Below are 15813 nucleotides of genomic sequence, written 5' to 3'. Positions count from 1 at the left end.
GCATGAACACCAGGAGCAAGTCCAAGGAACGACAACTAGGGACTTACATGCACATTGTGACCAACATATCCTCACTAGCACTTACAGACACACAGGTGAAGGTCCTCAAAAAAGGACTTTGTTCCCACTGCTCACCTTGACAATTCGCCTCCCTTGCGAACTGGCAGAATTCTTCAGAAAACTAAACTTTAAATCATTTTTGAGAAATTGGAACCTTTTGAGGATACAGGCCCTAGAGGAGAGACAGGATTGTAAAATAAATCCACTCTTTGCTCTCAGGCTACCATAATACCAATCGAACTACTCACCCATGAGCAGGCGGTATTCAATGAGATAGAGGAGATACAAGAGAAGGACACCTATCACAATATTAGCAAAGAGGAAATAAAAGTATTGAAGGAACTACAATCAGACAATACCTACATTATAAAACAGACCGACAAAGGGGGAGGCGTGGTATTACAATCAAAGGACTATAGGACAGTGTGCAGGTGAATCCTGAGTAACAAGATCATGAGTCTTGTAGAAGAGACAGAATCTAAGTGACACTCGAAGCAAAAGGCAGACTTTCTCTGTACCAAGAATCCCAGAACCCCGTATTTCTATACACTCCCTAAGATTCATAAAAACATGACTCCACCACCGGGAAGCCCAACTGTTTCAAGGATAGGCTCCCTCCTTCAACCACTTTCACTGTTTAGTGAATTTTTCTGAAACCCTTGGTACAAGGCACCTCAACGTATTTGAAGGACACCAAGGATTTGCTAAACCTACTCAAGGAAGTTAACTTTGATCAAGAGAACAATCTTTTGGAGAGCCTCGACATAAAAAGTCTGTACACCAGCCTTCTGCAGGAAGAAACCATGACCATCATCAGGGACGCCCTGAATGAAACAAATTGGGAATACAAAACCCTGCACTGATTCATAATGGACTGTGCACGTTAAGCCCTGATGGAGAATTCTTTCGAGTTTGAAGGAAGACTCTACCAACAAATTTTCGGAACTTCAACAAGGAGCACATTTCCCCCCGTGTGGTGGGTCCTTATGTATTCAACTTTGAGAAAGGACATATCTTGGATACTAATAACCCCTACAGAGGAAGAATAAAACTATGGAAACAATACATAGATGATATTCTGATCATCTGGGAGGGACATGTACAGTCACTGGACCAGTGTTTGGATGTGGGTTTGGAGTTTGAATAGTAAATAATAGTAAATTAGAACAACCAATCACATTTTTTCCAATTTCCACAATATAAGCAGGACTGAAGTTTGAATGGTAAATTATAACTCTCCAATTTCAGCGCATTCCCAAATGTTTGTGCAACTAGAGTTAGAATAACACATTAATGACTCCCCCATTCATTTAACTCTTCATCCAATATATGTTGTACAGGACTTAGGGGCTCCTTATGATGGCGGGAGGACCACCACTGCAGCGCCGGCGGTGGCGATCCTCCCGTCATCAGAATTAGATTTACCCACCGCCAAATTAGGATGGCAGAGGGAATCGCAATGGTTCCGTGGCGGACGGAAAGTCGATCCGCCATGGTTTTGCAAGGCGGTCCTTTTCCGCCCGCCTTGCGGAACATAGAACCAGGGCAACATTACGGCGGTACCGTGCAGGCACCACCATAGTGATTATGATATGCCCTTCCGCCTGTCTTTTTGCGGCGGATATCCTGCCACAAAAAGACAGGCGGAGTATGGCTTTGGGGGCCCATTGCGGGCTCCCTCTGTGGAGGGGGGTTGCACTGGGGGGTACCTATGGTACCCCCCTGCAGTTCCATGCACCATGTGGCAGGCACTGCGTGGTGCCTGCCACGTGGTGCAGGGAAATACTGTGCATGCTCTTTTGACATTGCGGATGGTGCTGCAGCCAGCAGCCTCGTTCGAATGTTAAAAGGCCAGGATGCGCCCGTCAGTATGGCGGGCGCATCCTAACTGCACTGGTGGGTAGCCGCGCTTCTGGTGGGTGGTCCCATCACCATTATGATGGCAGGCGGTCTGATGTCCGCCCGCCATCATAATGAGCCCCTTAGAATGGTAAATTTAACTCAATAATTTTTTGCACTTTCGCCAATGTTTGTAGGATGTACTTTAGAACAGTAAATCCTAGCCCTCTCCTCCATTTTTGTACTTTGTCCAGTGTTTCTGGGAGTTAGAATAGTAAATTATAATCTCCAAAGTATGTGAGACTGGACTTTGAATAGTTAATTTAACTTCCTAAAGTTTGGTTCTTTGCCCAATGTTTGTGGGGCAAGAGTTTTAATAGCTAATTATAACAAATTATAACCTTGCCCTATTTTCTCCAATTTCCTAAATATAAGTGGGAATGGAGTGCAAATAGTAAACTATAACCTCCTAAATGGTAACAATTTCCCAATGTTTGTGGAATTGGGGTTAGAAAAGTAAACATTTTAGCAATCCCCTCAAGGTATGCTATGCTAATGTTAGAATAGTAAGTTTATCTATGTTACCTTTTGCAGTTTGTCCAATAATTTGTGAGACCAAAGTTAGAATATTTAATCTTAACTCCCCCTCCTCAATTTTGTTGACATTTCCCAGAGAATAGGGGATTGGAGTGTGATTAGTAAATTATAACCTCCCCAATTTTTGCACTTTTCCAAACATATTAGGAGCTAGAGTTCAAAAGTTACATTTTACACCCTCAAGTGGGCTGGAATTCTAATAGTGCATCTTAATATCCCCATTTTACACCATCATCCATGTTTAGGGGGAAGGAGCTAGAAAAACTAATTTTACCTGCTCATTTTTCCACTTTACACAATATTTGTGCATTTATGCACTTTTTACTTAAAATGTATGTATTGCAAATACATTAGTATATTAAACATTTGATATAATGAAACATTAAAAGATCATATGTAGGTTTAAGATAACAGTAATGAAAAAAATTAAATAAAAAGAAAATATGTTATTTAATTTTGAGCTTATTGCAAATGTTTACCAAAACAAATTATTTACAAGTAATATTAAAACAAAATACAAACATTCACAATGGTTAATGAAAAAAGAATCCCTTTAAAACAATATTTAATGAGAACAGATGATAATTTAAAAAGCTTATAGAACTGAAAATGGACTAAAATAAAAATAGTGTAGCATAATCTAATGCATTTAAAAATAAAAAAGTTATTTTTAACACAAAGATAATTAGAGTATCTCCAAATATTAACCTATTTATTTCATAGTAAAATATTTTTGACTATTTTTGTATGTCATGTACCTAAAACTATTTGTAGTAAAATATTGTGTAAATAACATATTTTACAATATGTTTACACTTTATTATATGAATATTTTTGTCATGATCTTAGCCTGCTCTTACCTACCTGTGATGGTCTTGGGCAGAGATGCAGTATTCTGAACTGCATGAGTACACATACCTTCAGAAGTAGGACAATCTGGTGGTGTGCGCCGAGTGTTAATGACACCAGGGAACAGGCTTTGTGTCTCTGATAAATGTGCTCACAAGATACAAGGAATTAAAGGGAGACTACATTTCCCAGGGAGCCATAGAGCTCTCACAAAGTTATGGGAGACTCCATTTCTCATGGAGTCATAGGGCTCTCACAAGACTTGTAAATTGTTGCGGCCATCTAGAAATCCTTTTCCTTCCTTGGGATCCAGAATGTCCTTGCTAGACCATGGAGATATGTAACTTCTGCAGCTGAGACCTTATTGTCAGAGCTCTGAAATGTTATACTCTTTTTATTTTTGGAAGTCAACGAAAGAATGAACTGGATACAGTTGCCCCCTCTTATTCCCTCCACCATGTAGCAGGCACCTTAAAGGGCCTGCCACGCAGTGCAGGGATGAACAGATTCTTCCATTTCTCTATGGGAGCTTGTGCTACGGCCGGTTTATGGCTGCAGCACAAGCTCCCATAGAGAAATGGGAGTATGCGACTGCACCATGTGCGGTCGCATTGTAATGCTGCAGTTGGGACCGCCGACCAGAGGTCGGTTGGACCGATTCCGCAACGGTGTTGGCGGGCATCGTAATAAGGCTTTTAGTTGTTTGTATGAAAGGAACAAAATGGATCCTTCTCTTTGCACAGACCTTGATATTCTTTCTTTTCAGAAACATATGTTATTAAGAGGACATAACATGGGTGGAATTATTGCCTGCTGTTCGATTAACCCTACAATACTTATGTGCATTTATTAAGTTGATGTTTATGAACCTATCATGTGGAAAACGCTTTGAATGAAATAACTTATTAGTCAAGCATTGAATTTAGTTGTCGGTAGTAAGAAGTGTATAGCTGCTCAGAATACTCCCTGCACATGTTACATAGATTTCAATTGTACTTCAGCTTTAGGAAGATAGAGTTTCATCAGACACAGAGAGATGGAAATACTGATATTATTAGAAGGTATATGCAATTAAACATTAGAAATTAGGTGCTGAAGATTGGTAACTTCACTATAGGCTTTCTCTTGTCTGTAGACATCAACACTCTTTCAGTGCAGACCATGCCCAAATGTGCAACCAGGCAGAGTGACAACATCTAGTGTCTCTGTTTCTCTCTGTTATCCAATTTCCTTTTTCCCGGTTCTACTTCTAACCAACATATTGTCAGTGTATAGTTGGCAGTGGGTTTAGAGATGTGTGGTAGCACACATCGCTCCCATGTGATCCGGATTGCAAAGCGCATTCTGACAATCTTTAATAATATTTTTTCTCCAATATTTTTACACTTTAGAAACTTATTTAAAAACTACAACCTTGTGGAGTAAGATTTAAATGCACACGCAGAAAGCTATTGTTTTGTAATTGGAGAGCCATAGCACACACAGCTCAGTACCCCTAGTGTTAAATGACAAAACCAATCATAGCTATTGCTCATAAACATCTGGCGACTCCAGAAAAATCTCACACTTCTGTCAAGCAAATAACTTTCCCCCAGTTTTGATTGTGGTGAATCTGAGAGTTCTTCAATCTTTAGAATTTTATGAATTTTTCTACTCTCATCTCTGTTAATGTTCAACATAGGTTTTTCCCCTCAGATGTATATCTCTACTTATACTATTGAGGCTCCCTGCAGTTCACACACTGTATACTTAATCTGTGACCAACTTTGCTTAGCCTTCGCCGGTATTCAGACAAAATATCGAGTCAGTAAGTTCGACTGACACAATTATCTAGTTTGAAATATTGTGACACAGAAAGATTTTTGTGTATTTTAATACATAAGTCAATTATATATGTTTCAAAATGTTTGTTTAAATATTGTTAGTTTTTTAATATAGTTTGTAAACTAATAGTAGTTTTTACATTTAATGATATTGTTTTATTTTTTTATTCATACCACCGTCTCAGGTTGTGGGGTTTACCGGGGAATTGGGTGGGAAGTAAATTAATTAAACACAATTAATAATTTTTTTCAATTAATATTAAATATTTAATTGATAATAATTTATGTTAATTGTATAATTAATATTTTTTTGGGTTACGTTTCAGGTGCCGGTTGTGGGTTTTGTTGGGGTTTAGGGTGGGAAGTAACTTAATTATAATTAAGTAATAAATATTTTAAATTAATAACAATTATTTAATTGATAATTATTTATGTTAATTGTATAGTTAATATTTTTTGTTTGTAAGTTTTAGGTGTGGGTTGTGGGTCTTATAAGGGGATTGGTTGGGTAGTAAATTAATTATAATTAATTTATCATTAATTTTTAATTAATAATTATTTAAATGGTAATTAAATAATAATAATAACAAGCTTATGAAGCGCTTTGTTACACTTACTAGTGTGTCCTCGCGCTGCGGCACAAATCAGGTTCCAGGCAGAGGAAAGGAGAAGAGATTAAACAAGAGAACTCAAAGATGGAAAGAGCCAGGTCTTTAGCTTTTTCCGAAAGACTGTCTCTACAGACTCCAGCCGGAGCCCCGGGGGGAGTTTATTCCAATGTTTGGCAGCTAGGAAACGAAAGGAGCGGCAACCCATTCTAGCTCTCCTAATGATCGGAATGCTAACCTGCCCTGTCCCGTTAGATCTCAAACAGCAGGTCGGAGAGTATGGGGTAAGAAAGTCATGCAGATAGGTGGGTCCTTTTCTCTGTAAAATGCGATGGCTCACACACATAGCTTTGAAAAGAATTTGTTCCCTTACCGGGAGCCAGTGAAGGGAAGCCAGGGCCTTGTTGGAAGAGGCTCTCCTGGGTAACATTAAAACGAGACGAGCCGCTGCATTCTGAATGCATTGGAGTCTCTGCACACATTTGGAGCTATTTCCCAAATAAAGGGTGTTCCCATAATCCATGCGTGATGTCACCAAAGTGTTGACCATAGTTTTCCTTGCTGAAATTGGCAGTACATCCAAGGTCTTCCAGAGACCTCGCAGAACCCCAAAACATTTTCCCGCCACTCGCCTAGTGTGATTATCAAAGGAAAGCTTGGAATCCAACCACACTACAAGATTCTTTACCTGATCACAGGGGGACGGGTTTGGTCCCAGTGTCTGAGGCCACCATGCTGATGACCAGATTGTGGGAGCTTTACCTATCACAAGAACTTCAGTTTTATTACCATTAAGCTTAAGGCAGTTGTTAGCCATCCAAGACGCCAGTTCTTGTAGGCACGTCGAAAAATTGATGGCTGCCTTCTCATGATCTTGTGTTAGGGACACCACCAGTTGTGTGTCATCAGCATAAGACACAACCCTGACCCCAATTTTTTCAATAATCTCTGCCAAAGGGGTGATGTAGAGATTAAAGAGGGTGGGGCTGAGGGTAGAGCCCTGTGGGACCCCTTGGTTCAGTTTGATACTTTTAGAATAGTAAGGTTCCTGAGACACCTGGAAACTACGCTCGTTTAATAAGGACTTCAGCCATTCCATGGCTCGGTCTGCCAAACCTCCTTTCCTCAGGCGCTGAAGTAAAGTTGGATGAGCCACAGTGTTGAACGCGGTACTGAGGTCAAGTAGGACTAAGGCAACGGTTTGTCCCTCATCTACATGTGTGCAGATGATTTTGGTGGAGAGGAGCAGAGCCGATTCGGTGGAGTAAGATGTTCAAAAACCCGATTTAGTGGGGTGAAGTAAGCTGTATTTACTAATGTGAGCTGTCAATTGGGTATTAACCACCTTCTCTGCAATTTTGGCAAAGTATGGCAGCAGTGAAATTGGACGTAGGTTCTCCAGTTGGCTCATGCTGACATTTTTGGTTTCTTTTTTAATGGGGGGACGATCGCCTCTTTCCATCTTGTAGGGACAGTTCCTGTGGTAAAAGAGAGCTCAAGAAGGTGCCTGATATAGGGCTAAAGTATCTCAAGGCTCCCTCTTAGCACTTTAGGGGTCGCAGGGTCTCTGGGTGAGCCAGACTTAATGCTTAAGGCTACGCAATTGAGAGTATCACATGAGGGAACAACAAATTCGCAAAGACATTCTGCTTCCCCTAAATTGGGCGTCCCCTCACCCTCCAAGCAACCGTTACGTGCTGCATCAGGGAAGGTCGAATAAATCTTTCCCACTTTCTCCGCAAAGAAGTCGGCCACCAGATTGCATGAGTCCACAGAGCTGGTAGCCGGGGCTGTGGTTCTGGCAAGTGACGAGATCTCCTTAAAGATAGTAAAGAGTTCCTTTGAAGAGTTCTCCGCTATCTCAATCCTCTCATTGTAGTAAACGGCCCGAGCCTGCCTTATAAGAGAGTGATAGATTTTCAGGCTGGATTTATATTCCCCTTTCCTAAGATCTTAAAAATCTCTCCTCCATGCTCTTTCAAGGCGTTTACAGGCTGATTTGGCTATTCAAAGCTCACTGCTAAACCATGGTGCAGATTTAAGTTGTCTATCAGGCGTCCTCGAGGACCATGGGGCGTTACTGTCTAATGACTCCATGATACGTTTATCCAGTGCATCACAAGCCAAATCAATATCTGTGCCGCCAGGTAGATATTGATATTGTAGAAGGGCCAAATTGAAATTAGCTTGTGAAAACTTAGCCCACTTCCTATGCTTTTTCCTGGTGCCCAGCTTCTCTTGTAAATAAGAGTGAGGCGTCCAGGCACTAAAAGGAACCACAAAGTGATCCGACCACGGGACTGGAACCGGGGGCCCAATTATTTACGTAAATAGTATTAAAAAATCACGTTTGAGGTGTGGATTCTGTGTTTTGTAGAGGTATAGCATGGGAAGTTAATTCATTATAATTTAGTGGAGAAGTGTAGCTCGCTGGTTAGAGGAGGCATACCCTGAAGCAGAGGTCAGACCCGGGACCAGGGTTTGATTCCCGACGCGGCAGGGTCTGGAGCCCAATTGTCCACGGACTCGATAATTCTCGCTTCGGTGCCTTCTCTAAGCACGAGTTCACACTATGCAGCTCTGGGCAACAAGCTTGCTTAATCTCCACAACGGCCCCCCGCGGTGGGATGCCTGGCTTTCACCTTGGGGATGCCCAGTACGGGTTGTCTCACAGGGAAAAACCAGGACGGGTTCCCAATGCAAGCGCCGAGATGCCCAAGGGCAATTTGAGCGCTATATAAGACCGCACATACACACATACATACATTTAATAATAATAATGTTTGTTATTATTTATAATTATTTAATTGATAATTATTTATGTTAATTGTATACATTTTATTATTTAAATGTAACATGCCAGTTGTGGGTTGTATATGGGTACAGGGTGGGAAGTAAATATTTATAATTATTTCAAAATAATGTATTATTATAAATAATTGTTTAATTGATAAATAATTATGTAAATTGTGTAATATATATTTTTGTTTGAGGATGTTTTGTGATTTTTGTATAGGTAAAGGATATGTAGGAAATTAGAATAATTAATAAATATTGTTAATTTTTAACAATTGTTTAAATGATAATTAAATATGCAATTAAAATATTGCTTAGGTTATATGTGTGAGTTGTATTTGTAGAGGTAAAGTGTGGGAAGTCAATTAAATATAATTAATTTATTCTTTGTTAATAAGTAATATTAAGGGCCTAATTACAATGTTGGGCGGACTCACGTCTGCCCAACACCGTTGCGGAATCGGGACCGACCGACCTCCTGATGGCGGTCCCGACCAGAGCATTACAATGCAACTGCACATGGTGCGGTCGCATACTCCCATTTCTCTATTGTAGCTTCTGCTGCAGCCGTAAACTGGCCATAGCACAAACTCCCATAGAGAAATGGGAGAATCTGTTCATCCCTGCACCATGTGGCAGGCACCTCAGCCCCCAATTGGAAGGGACCCCCAATGTTGGTTTCCGTCAGGCTTTCCATATCGGAAAGCCCAACATGGAAAGCCTGTCGGAATCTAACATCGTAATCCCTTAAGGTGGAAACGCCATCCATAGGGTTTACAGGCAGGCCTCCGACTGGTCGACGGGCTCCTCGAGCCCGTCGGAATCCAGCAATAATGACTGGCCGGTTTCACTTTCGACCACCTGCTTCGTTAAATGCGGCGGCCGAAAGTGAAACCCACGATGAAACTCGTAAAGCCTCTGACCTGCGGTCTCATCGTAATTAGGGCCTAATTGTTTAATTGATTATTAATTATGTAAATTCTTTGATCAATTTTTCAAAATGTATATATTAGTTGTGGGTTTTTTGTTTTGTACAGCTAAAGGGTGGAAAGGTAATTAAATGTAATTGTTTTTATCAGTGGTTAATTTGCATTAATATTTTAATAGATATTTAATTATGTAAAATGTGTAAATATTATAATTTAAATATAAGTTTTAGATGTGTGGTGTGTAGCTTGTAGAGGTATAGGGTAGAAAGTTATGTAATTAATTACAAAATTAAAAAGAGTAACTTGTATGTGTTAGTTGTGTTATGCTTTTTAATTGCAAATAATATTATATTTATTGGTTGGTATTATTTTGACAATACAGTTAGGTATTTTGATAAAAATAATATTTGTATTAATTTCTAATATGACTGGAGTGGAAATAGTAAATGTTACCCTCTGCAAACCAACACTTTCCCTATTGTTCCACTGACTGGAGTGGGAATAGCACATTTTTAGCCTCCGCATCCAAAACTTTCCCTACTGTTGCACTGACTGGCGTGGGAATAGTAAATATTACCCCTCTGCAATCCAACACTTTCCCTACTGTTGCACCCACTGGAGTGGGCATAGTAAATTACATGAACTCTAAAGACATTTGCTACCCATTAACACTACCCATCCCTGAACCCAAAAGATTCTTTACAACAGCCTTAATGCTCCTCTTTCCTAAACCTCGAAAGCCCTTGAGTACTTCTTAATGCTACCTTTCCCTGAACCCTAAAATCCCTTTGCCACCTGTGAATGGTCACCTTCCCTAAAATCCCTTGCTACCCCTTAGGGACACCTTCCATACACCCTTAGAAACCCTTACTACTCCTAATGCTACCTTCCCTGAAGCCAAAAAACTCCTTACTATACCTTAACACAACCCTTCCCTGAACACGTAAAAACCTCTGGTAGCTTAGCACAGAGCAGGCAGGATTAACTTAGAAGGCAATGTGTTAAGTATTTGTGCAATAGCTCATACAATAACACCGTGAATACACCACAAAAAGACTCCACAACCGTTCAGAAAAATAAGTATGACTTTATAAATAAATCAAGACCTAAACAACAAACATCCAATTTGTAGAAGTCGAGATATTGAATATTGAAGAACTAACTGCAGTAATGCGCTTAGAAGCAGATAGCACTAAAAAGGTTACTTTATGTCACACTGGACCAGGGCAAAGTCAAAATTCGGGCCAACCACAATGGAGTGCCAGCTGGCTACAGTACCGACACAGGTCCCGGCAAACAAAGTACCTTTCCTGGTTGCAAGCAGCGAGATGCGCTGATCTTCTCCACGCAGTGAAGCAGATGTGTCAGTTCCAAAGACAGGTGCTGGAGTCGAGAACATTCGAGCGATGCGCCGGATTCGTCATGCAGTAGAGGGGATGCCTCAATCTTACCAAGCTGCAGGGGCGGGGAAATGCTGTCTGGTGTCTCTGAAAGCAAAATGCTGGTTCTGAGGCGATGCTTCGATTTTACTGCAGCAAACGGGTCGATGTGTCAGTTCTCCTACAAGCAGAACGGAGATGCATCAAAATAAGTGTTGCAATTATCTTGACCACTTCCAGTGAGCCTGGCACAAGAGCAAGGGTAGAGACTTTAATATCACTGAGTGTCAAGCAACAGGAGGCAAGCTAACAAGCCCTTGGAGCTCACTTGGAAATCGGCCAGCTCTCCTTCAGCAGAGTCAGAAAGCAGCAGGCAGCAGGACAACAAACAGAAAAGCTGGCCTTCCAAATTAGCAGTCCAGTTGAGTCCTTTGAGCAGAAAAGCAGTTCTTCTGACAGAGGTTCAGGTGTAGGTCCAGAAATGTATGATTTGGTGGGGTCAGAGACCCGATACTTATACCCAAATGTGCTTTTGAAGTGGGGGGAACTTCAAAGAGTGGTCTTGAAGTGTACAAGTAACCCTCAAACCAGTCTTGCCTGTCTGTGGGGGGTAATCAGTCCTTTGTGTGAGATCAGGCCTCTACATATTAAAGTGTAAGTGTTAGCCCTTTCTCTCTTTCTACCCAGGAATGCAGATGTATGTAGATGGGTATTGAGCCACATCTAGCCTTCATGGGTTTGTGGCTGTCTGGAGGGAATGCACAAAGTGTAGCTGCCTTCCAGCCCAGATGTTTAATGAAAACAGGCTGTAAGGCACATGAAGCAGAGAAATGCCCACTTAATAAAAGTGTCATTTCTAAAACAGTAATGTTAAATCCAAATTTACCAGTAAAGATGATTTATTATTACCATTCCAAAGATATAAAACATAATGCAGCTACTCCTTTCTAATTAGGAATTACAGCTTAAAGAGATTTTAAGGAATTCCCTATGCTAGCCTCTAGCCTATGAGAGGAGTAGGCCTCACAGTAGTGTTTGTCACTTCCAGAACATGTAAATCTTAAAAGTGCATGTGAACATGTAAAGATTAAAAGTACATGTCCTACCTTTAACTTACACAGCACCCTGCCCTATGGGTTACCCAGAGCCTACCTTAGGAGTGACTTATATATAATGAAAGGGGAGTTTAAGACTTGGAAAGAAGTTTAAAATGCAATGTTGAAGTGGCAGTAAACTGCACATGCAGGTCCTGCGATGGCAGGCCTGAGCCATTGTTAAGGGACAACTTATGAGGGTGGCACAATTAGTGCTGCAGGCTCACTAGTAGCATTTAATTTACAGGCCCAGGGCATATGTAGTGCACTAGGGACTTATAAGTAAATTAAATTTGCCAATTGGGGATGAACCAATATTACCATGTTTAGGGGAGAGAGCACAGACACTTTATCACTGGTCATCAATGGTTAAGTTTGCAGAGTCATAAAGCCAGCAAAACGAGTACACAAACATGGAAGGAGGTAGGCAACAAGTTGGGAGAAGACCACCCTAAGGCTGTAAGGTCGAAAACATACCAATAAATAACTACCCCTAAACGCAATCCTTCCTTGAACCCTAAAAACCCTCACTACCCCATAACAGTGCCCATCACTGAACCCTTAAAACCCTTCCTAACCCTTACTGCTAGCATCCCCTGAAACCTACAAATTCATACTACCCCTTAACGCTACCCATTCCTGATCCATAAAGACCCTTACTGCCCTTTAATCTTACACCTCCCTCAACCCTAATAGACACTTACTACAATTTAAAGCCACCTTTCACTGATCTCAAAACATCTTACAACCCCTTCTGTGACCCATAAAAACCCTTACTACACCTTTATGCTATCCATCCCTCAGCCCTCCAAAACTTACTACCCAATAACTCTACCCATCGCTGAACCCTAAAAACCCTTCCTACCCCTTAACGCTGCTTTTCCTGAACCCTAAAAAGCATTTGCTACCCTTCCCTAAACCCCAAAAGCCCCTTACTATCCCTTTAATTCTTCTCTTTCTTGAACCCTACAATATCCTTTCTACCTCTTATTGCTAACTCAGGGAAGCTCTCTTCTAAAAGCAGAGGGAGCCTAAGGTTGCAATTCTGGGAAGACTTAGGAATCAAATTATCAGTTCTCCGGAAATTCCTCCCTTCTAAGGTCTCCCTCAGGGTCCCACTTGTAATCCCTGCTATTCTGTCAATATCTCCATCCCCGCAGTTATCAATCGCCCCGCTACTGGGAACATTTTGGAGGAGTTACTGTGTGATAGCAGAGATGTTGTTATTAGGTCCTTAGTGGCGTCAAGTATCACAGAAAAGCTTACCTCTTTTATGAGTTAGAAGAACGTCTTAGGGCATCGGTGGAAGCACTTTTAGGAATACATTCAGTGAATGACAAAACACACCAAATATTGTGCATTACTATTCTACCTTTTTCCTAATATTGGCCTACCTAGGTAAGATAAACTTCCATCTTTAGGTCTGGTTTGCCAGCGCAGCCTTTTAATTCTTTAAAATATGCATAAGTAGTCTTTGGCCCGGCTCTGTCCAAAGGAGTATATCTCTCTCACCTCATGCTATCAGCTGGCGATGTATCATTCCGCACTCTAGTAAGTGCTTTCATTAGAATGCACAAGTGAGTTTTCTAATTCTGAAAAATAAACTCAACTATGCTGATTGTCACATTCCGTTTGATATTTTTGCTGTTTTCCCAGCATTGAAATAGCCAGTAGGATAGGCTTTAATGTGATAAACAATATATGTGCATGTAATGCATGCAAATAGATTCCATGTATACCTGAGTTTACAATTGTTGGCACTTGAAAGCCAGACCTATTGGCTTTGCCAATACTTGCTACTATGTTATGGTCACCATCCCATCATGCATTCAGTTCCAATGAGACGTTTACATTATCTTTTTTTTCACAGGTTATTGGTAATTCCCTTATTTTCATTTTTAATTGTGTTATCTTTATCAACCCCTCAAACTCCCTCCCCACCTAAAGCAATCTCCCTTCACAATTCATTTACAAACTCTATACCCCTAAACATTTTGCCCATGACCGTTCACCCCTAAAAACTTCACCCTTTACCCCTAAACCTTTCAACCATCAACTCTAAGCTCTTCACATTTAGCCACAAAACCTTTCACCCTTCATGCCTAAACGCTTCAGCCTTTACCTTTAAACTTGTCACCTATAAATTATTCTCCTTTAAGCACTTGATACTTGACCCTTAACCCTTCACCCCTAAACCCTTTATCCTTCACCCCTAAATCCTTTCACTATGAGCTCTAAACCCTTTACCCCTAAACCATTCACCTTTAAACTGTTGACCCCTAAACCCTTAGCTATTCATACCTACACCCTTCACCCCTAAAACCTTCACCATTCACTACTAAATCATTAGCCCTTCGCCTCTCAATCCTTCACAACTCACTCCTCAACTTTTCAACCATAAACCCTACACCTAAATCCTTAACCCGTTCTTCTTTAAATGCGAACAAATGGTGTAGTCTCTCAACACTGGCTCTCCACGGCAGCAGGACCTCCCTTCAAAGAGCATGTCAGACCCATCAGGACCCACACCACAATGATGCACGCTACCTTCTAATGGAATGGAGTGGTTTGTGAGTACAAGCAGGTCAAAATAGGTGAGACTGCACTTGTATAAGTCGAAATACCCATGACTAACATTACCCATGTGTGGTATGATGTTAATCATATGTACCTCCTCGGTGAATGGATGATGAATATAGGCATGGATGTATGTAGGCCTCAGAAGGCTGACTGTATGTAGGCATTCATAAACTTGCCCATAACCTTTTCTTCCATGAAGACAGTTGGAAACTTACTCCTGTCAATAGCAGGAGTAAATACACCGGAAACAGGAAGCTACCATTCCCAAAACTGGTGAGGATTTCTCTAAGGGAAAATATTAAATCCAATATTGCTGGCAGACTTGTGAATAGGCATTTTTACATGCACGATTGCACAGCATGAACAATTGCGCAAGCACAGAAAAATAGAATTTAGAAACTTTCAAGGAGTTCTCCTGGCAACCTGCATTTGTCACAGTTTTTCAGGAGTTCCTTTGGGAAAGTTCCCCAATCCTAATGTTTGTAAATTTGCATCCATGCAAGGCTAGAAACCTCCAGCTGTTCAAATATTTTTGAGATTAGGGTCCTTGGTATCTTGGGGGCAAATACATGCTACATGAACAGCTTTCAGTTCTTGGGCAAACATGTTCAGAAAGCAGTAAAATCTACAATAATCATAATCTGAAAACACATCTTTCAGCAACTGCAGAGAAACCAAACCATACTGCGCTGTGCAATTATTCACCGAGTCATCTGAGTCACGTGCACTAATGTAAAGCAAATATTTAAATATTGAACCACAATTTCTGAATCTGTAAATCTAGTTTCCTGACCCTGCATTTTCGTACTTAAGTGGCCTAATCTGCACAGATCTGTAAAAGAAAAAAATGATAGATAATCGCCTTCTCACACCTCGAAAGAGATGTGAACATCGAAAGATGGAAGTGATAAGACACAGACACACACCGCCGTTGTCTAAAAGAACCCCCTATGCTCACAGCTAGGTAGGGATGTGCATGGCTAATCCATGACTGCACTGTACAGAATGAAACTGCCAAATCATGATTTGCTTTTCAATTTGTGGCCTACTGAACTTCTCCCATTGTTTTGCACGAATATTCGACTTTCGAAATCTGATTTATGACCACTCAAACACTTTTTATAGATATATTAGTGACGCTTCGGATATTTTCGAAAATTAACAAAGAAAAAGCCGTTTAACATGCTCTTCAACTGTAAAGCTTCCCCACTAACCCCCTGCAAATAATCCTGGGTTTAAATTTGTCTAAAACGAATGAG

General features: G+C 40.8%; 1 protein-coding gene across 1 annotated transcript in view; it reads right to left on the bottom strand.

Annotated features, from left to right (window-relative positions):
• The window catches only part of LOC146809107 (zinc finger and BTB domain-containing protein 16-like), a 435238-nt gene that overhangs the window by 388506 nt on the left and 30919 nt on the right, over positions 1–15813 (bottom strand). Inside the window, exon 2 of the mRNA XM_085615909.1 lies at positions 10807–11061. The gene's annotated coding sequence lies outside the window, so the exon portion shown is untranslated. The remainder of the gene's footprint in view (positions 1–10806; positions 11062–15813) is intronic.

This window comes from Triturus cristatus, chromosome 7 (assembly GCF_964204655.1).
Source record: "Triturus cristatus chromosome 7, aTriCri1.1, whole genome shotgun sequence".
Taxonomy (NCBI): Eukaryota; Metazoa; Chordata; class Amphibia; order Caudata; family Salamandridae; genus Triturus; species Triturus cristatus.
Note: the sequence above shows the minus strand (reverse complement) of the source record. Positions and strands in the feature narration are given on the sequence as shown.